We start from the raw sequence: 6,228 nt of genomic DNA, 5'->3' as shown, positions 1-6,228 counted from the left end.
AATCTGTTCCTACAGCAGCCGCAGCCAGTCTGCTCAAACCTAAGTGAGATCTTGTTACTCTCAATGGTTTCCTGATTCATTCAGAAGAAAAGCTGACGTCTTCACGACGGCCTGCAGTGGCCACCTGCTGCCCCCAACCTCCCTGACCTGTCAACACTCGCCCCAGCTCTCCTCACCCCCTGCTCTCAGGCCGCACGCACCCCTGCTTCCCGGCCTCGGCCTTTGCTCTTCCCTCTGCCCTCACTTCTTCCAGGCCACACGTCCCTGCCCCCCCAAAACAAAACACCAACACTCCCCACCTGTCCGTCTGCCTGACCGTCCTGGTCCCAGCCTCCTTGCTGTAGGTGGCAGATTCCATTTTCTAAAAAGGGCCGTAGCAACATGGATGGTTCCCATAGCTCTTGTAGAACCACTCCTCCCATCAAAAGGGAGACTCATTTCCCTCCCCTCAATGTGAACCAGCCTTAGGGACTCGCTTCTGACATAAAATGCGGCAGAAGTGACCCTGCAGGACTCCGGAGGCTTCAGAGCACGCCCCTGGGAACCCACCACGCTGGAGGAAACCCACAGAGAGACCCCGTAAGGAGAGGCCCACAGGGAGGGGAATCCAGACCCCAGGCGACAGCCAGCATCGGCCCCCAGATGCACGAGTGAACGAGCCCTCAGACAGTCCACAGGCCCAGACGCCCCGGAGCAGAGGAGAGCCAATCCCTCTGCCCCTGTGCTGTGCCCTGTCCCAATGCCTGCCCCAGAGAGCCTCGAAGTTTTGACACAGTTTTTATAGCCATAGTAACTGGAACACCAAATTTGATTTTTTCTATACTAGTTCACATAGGCGAATTCCCTGGCGGTCCAGTGGTTAGGACTCAGTGCTTTCACTGCCCTGGGCCTGGATTCAACCCCTGGTTGGGGAACTAAGATCCCACAAGCTGCACAGTGCAGCCAAAAACACCAAAAGAAACAAAAAACAAACAAAAAAAACACATAGTCTATATCTGCTTATTTCATATCTGTCTCCCCCCAGCAGAATGGGGGCTCCTGGAGAGCAAGGACTTGGGTCCATTTCTTCCAGCCTCAGTATTTAGAAAAGTACCGAACACACAGTGGGCACTCAGTTAATATTCGCTGAACAAATGAATCTCTGCTAATTAAAGAAAACTGCTCCTCACTATAATTTGCAATACCTTCTGCTGAGGCATAAGACCTTTTCCTGAAGACAGTGTTTTCTGGTGTGTTTTGGACCAGCTCCCTGTTAAAAAATATCTCTTGTCAGCCATCTGGAAAACGATAAAGTTGGATCCATACCTCCCACTATACGCCAGGAAATAGTCCAAATGGATCAAAGATTTATACGTGATAAAATGAAACCGTTAAAGTCCTAGAAAAAAGCATGACAGGATTCCGGTACAACCTTGGAGTGGGAAGGCCTTTCTAAGTATGACTCGGTCTCCAGCAGCCATAAAAGAAAAAGATGGATCAATTCAAACTACATAAACATCACAAAACTTCTGCTTGGCCCAAAAAAACAAAAAACAAAACAATAAAAAACAGCATAAGCAAAATTGAAGAATAAATGACAACGATCTAGGAGAAAACCAGCAACTTCAACCACAAAGAACAAAACTTCCCGATATATTCAAAACAAACAAATTCCTACAGGTTGGGCAGAAAAAAAGACCAACCACCCCACAGAAAAATGGGCATTCAGGCAGCTCCCAGGAAAAGGAACTACAAACAGCCCTTAATCTCATGAAAAGCCATGTAACCTCTTTGTCTCACACAGAATAAGAAAAACGGAAAACAAAATTACACTGAGAAACTATTTCTCCCCTATCAGATTGGTCCAAATCCCAAACCATGGCAATATAAGGTCAGCAGGGTGTTGGGGAGAAGGGCCGTCTCACACTTTGTTGGTGGGACTGCTAATCAAATTGGTACATCTCCATGCTGGGGAATTGGGCCATATCGATCAATGTTATGGCAGGTCCACCCTTAGCCCTAACAATTGCATTTCTGGGACTTTATCCCACAGATATGTCTGCACATATGTAAAATCACATATGTACAGAGTTACTCACTGTAGCATTCTTCGTAGTAGCAAAACTTTGGAAACAACATAAATGTCCATCAGTAGAAGACAGATAACCTAAGTTATGGTACATCCATACAATACAAAAATAGATAGCTATAAAGAAGAATGAGATCACTTTTTTGTACTACTATGGAAAGAGCTACTAGATGTATTATTAGAAGAAAAATAGAGAGGGGAAGGATAAATTAAGAGTTTGGGATTAGCAGATACAAACTACTATATATAAAATAGATAAACAACAAGGTCCTATTGTATAGCACAGGGAACTATATTCAATATCTTTTAATGAGCTGTAATGGAAAAGAATATGAAAAAGAATATATATGTATAACTGAATCACTTTGCTGTACACCAGAAACCAACACAACGTTGTAAATGAACTATATTTCAATAAAAAAAAGAAAATTCAAAAAAGAAAAATGCAAGGTTCCAAAGAGTATGCATAATGCTATACGTTAATTTTAAAAACAGCAGTGGAGAACAAGGATACATATATTCCTATTTGCTTCTATATGAGAAAAGAAACTCAAGAAAGGTACACGAGAAGCTAAGAGTGGCTGATGATGATGGTAGAGGAGGTTTGGCAGATGAGAAACGAATTTGGGGGGAAGACATTTCTCCGCATACATTTAAAAACATTTTTTATTTCCCCCCCAAACACCACATAATTTGCAATAAGTGATTCACTCCTTTAGCTCCCAAAGAGGGCCCTTATCAAAGTGTAACTATTGGACCTCAATCTCCTTCACCCCTAAGAATCCACTCCTGTGATTTCTCCCTCCCTCACCCTGGAAACCTCCACGTGAACCACCCCCAGGTTCCAAAAGGGTTGGCTGCTGAACAGCCGGTGGTCCTGCCTTCCCCCTCACCCCCCAGGGATAAGCCACAGCCAATGGCCGGCCCCTGGCCTCGCGGTGGGACACTGTCTATGGCACCTCACACTCCAGAGCTCCCCCTGGGATCGGGCTGAGGCTAGACTCCAGCGGAACCCACAGCCTTGCCTGGTTTCTCTCTGTCGTAACTTGCATCCCTCACCTCCTTATTGGTTTCTCCTGAGAGCCTCCCCCAGTAAATCACGTACCCTAGATTCCCTGTCTCAGACTGCCTCAAGGAACCCAACCTAAGACGTCAACCAAATAAAGCACATAGGTTGATAACAGATCCCTCTCTCTGAAACAAACCACCAGGGGCACTGCTGACGAGCACAAGAATCAGTTTCCATACTAGGTGCTGACCTAACACCAACCAAAAGCAAAGGCGTTGCTGGGTGGACTTCGTACAGGCTAGTAGATGGTTTCCAATGAGGGACAGAAGATATTGACAACAGCTCATCCATCTCCACCCTCACCACTTACAGACTTAAGGTTCCAGGGCTGCCAACCTGAGAACCAGTGCCCTAAATCATGACCCTGGACACTGTAGCTGGATTTCCTGACAACTGGCTGAGAGCAGGACAAACAAACAGGGTTGGGAGGAGGAGGGGGTCAGAGGCTCGGGTGGTCGTCAGCTGGCTTTGCCTGCCACACCAGAGACCGCGAGTTGCTCCCATAATCCGTCCCCCGCTCTGGCATACAAGAGCCTGTGGCTGAGAAGCTGCATTTTTCTGCCCCCCAGGTAATGTGGCAAAATCCTCACCCTGCAATGTGACTGGAAGGGCTGTGTGCTGCATCTGGCCAGCAGCTTCAGAGGGTGGGTGTGACCCGTCCACACCTGCACCAGACCCAGGGCCGCCCCACCCAGGTCCCCTCAGCACTTGCAGTATGTGGCTGGTATATAAGATTGCTCACGACCAAGCCCTTGAACTCTGCCTGAGGGCTTTTCCTGGCACAGGAAGCATGCCTGGCCAGCGCATAGGGCAGGTTGGAAGCACCCAGAAATGAATGCCCCCAATGCCAGCACCCTCACCCAAACCCCCAGGCATGGGGAGCTAGTGGACCATGGCTTGCTATGCCCCTCCCGTGGGGGAACTGTCTCCCAGCAATCCCCTCTCGGATTAAGCTCCAACTGCCCACATCAGTAACTTCCCTGGTTACAGTCTCTTCATTCGTTGTCTTTCTTGTGCTGTCCCACTTCCCCACCTCCCTACATCTGTTGCTTTCTGGGATCACCTTCTAAGCCAGCAACTTGAACTTGAACTCTTGACTCAGAAGCAGCTTCTGGAGGAAACCAAACCAGGACAATTCTCTTACTGGCTGAAAACCAGAACCCCAGCTCCAACCACGCACATGTTCACAAGGTCCCAGGGCAACAGATGAAAGAGGCCCCAGGACTTCCCTGGTGGTGCAGTGGTTAAGAATCCGCCTGCCAATGCAGGGGACATGGGTTCGAGCCCTGGTCCGGGAAGATCCCACATGCCGCGGAGCAACTAAGCCCACGCGCCACAACTACTGAGCCTGCACTCTAGAGCTCATGAGCCACAACTACTGAGCCCTCGCACCACAACTACTGAAGCCCGCACGCCTAGAGCCCATGCTCCACAACAAGAGAAGCCACCTCAATGAGAAGCCTGCACACCGCAATGAAGAGCAGCCCCCGCTCACCACAACTAGAGAAAGCCTGCTTGTAGCAACGAAGACCCAAGCAGCCAAAATTAAATAAATAAATACATTTATTAAAAAAAAAAAAAAAAAAAGAGGTCCCAGTCCCTGAGTGATGGTATGGAGGAGACCTACCCGCCAACCCAGAGCCGCTAGATGAGGAAGAAACACCCTTCTCTCTTCTTTAAGCCGTACCACATGCTGGGAATCTTTGTTCCAGCAGCTGTGCCTTGTCTTAGCTGGTACACCTGCCCAACATCCATTTCCTCTCTGGGCACAGCACCCTGCTTTCTGCCGGGGAACCACTTTCCCACCCCTCCCAAGCCAGAGGTGTAGCCAGCCTGCTATCTCCAGCCCTGCTTCGGAGGAGGCAGGAGCGCATGGCTCAGGCCTGGGCCAGCAGAGCACAGTGACTGGCTAGGGTCGGAGGGGAGAGGTGATAACAAGAGCCAGACGGGGCCAGTCAGACACAGGAAGCATCAGCCCAGGATCTTTGGCTAAAAGATAAACCCCCCTTCTGCTGGGCTGCTGCAAAGACATCCAGAGCAGTGGATGGCCATCCAGCCCCCACTTGAATCTGCCTGAGAAAGAAGCCACCTGGAGGAAAACTGGATAAAAGACAGAAAGATAAACGATGATATGATTTAAGCACCTAGATCCAGCCACCCCTGAAGCTGGAAAAACCCTAGACATTACAGCTAATGCATTCTTTTTTTCTGTTAAAGTCATTTTAAACTGAGTTTCTGTCACGTGACACCAGAAGAGTTCTGTTTAATAAAAATCTGACCCTAAAGAGAACACCACGTCAGCTAGTTCACAATTCCCTATGCAAAACCGGCCACGGGCCAGCTGGCCCAGCCAGTCACTGAGATATTCCTTGACAGGCATGCCAGATAACTGAGGAAAGCAAATCAGCCACCTTCTAGCCTCTCTCCCCTGTATCAACTGCTGAGACACAACCCAGTTTGCCCACTGGACCAGGGCTGAGCCCTCAGCACTGGCTGTGTCCCTTGAGGCTGCACTGGGCAACCACCACACCCCACGTGCCACTGTGGGTCCCAAGGGCAACCCTGCCACTGCTGATGCTCGAACGTGGCCATCTAGACCACGTGGCACTGCAGCCTCGGCCCAAACACCCGGACCTTCAGATGCAGCAGAGCAGGACCCACGGTGGCCCCTCAGGCTGGCCCAGCACTGAGTCTTACCTTCAGAGAAGCCGGAGGGGTGAGGATCTCCCAAAGCCTGCCCTAGTCTCACGTTTGACTCTCGTGTGGCCGACCTTGGACCTGAGGCCTTGTCTTTCCTTTTTGAAGGGAGGGTGGGGAGAGGGAGGGAAAAAGGAGCTCTGACCAGATTTAGGGGCCCTGGACCCTTCCTCCAGCAGCCAGCCCGGCCGACGGCCTCTGTGGTTGCCTCCTCTGCCCCCCACCACCTGGCACAGGGATGCTGACCCCCCAGGAGTGCTCTCGAGGACATCACGCAGCGAGCGGGGCCTGGCTCAGTGCCCGGTGCATCGTAGGTGCTCGGAAAGAGGGTTTATTTCCTCCCTCCCTCCCTTCCTTCCACAAGAAAAGTGCTGACTTGGCAAAGAAACGTTGA

This window comes from Balaenoptera physalus (genome assembly GCF_965194825.1).
Source record: "Balaenoptera physalus genome assembly, chromosome: 16".
Classification (NCBI taxonomy): Eukaryota; Metazoa; Chordata; class Mammalia; order Artiodactyla; family Balaenopteridae; genus Balaenoptera; species Balaenoptera physalus.
Note: the sequence above shows the minus strand (reverse complement) of the source record.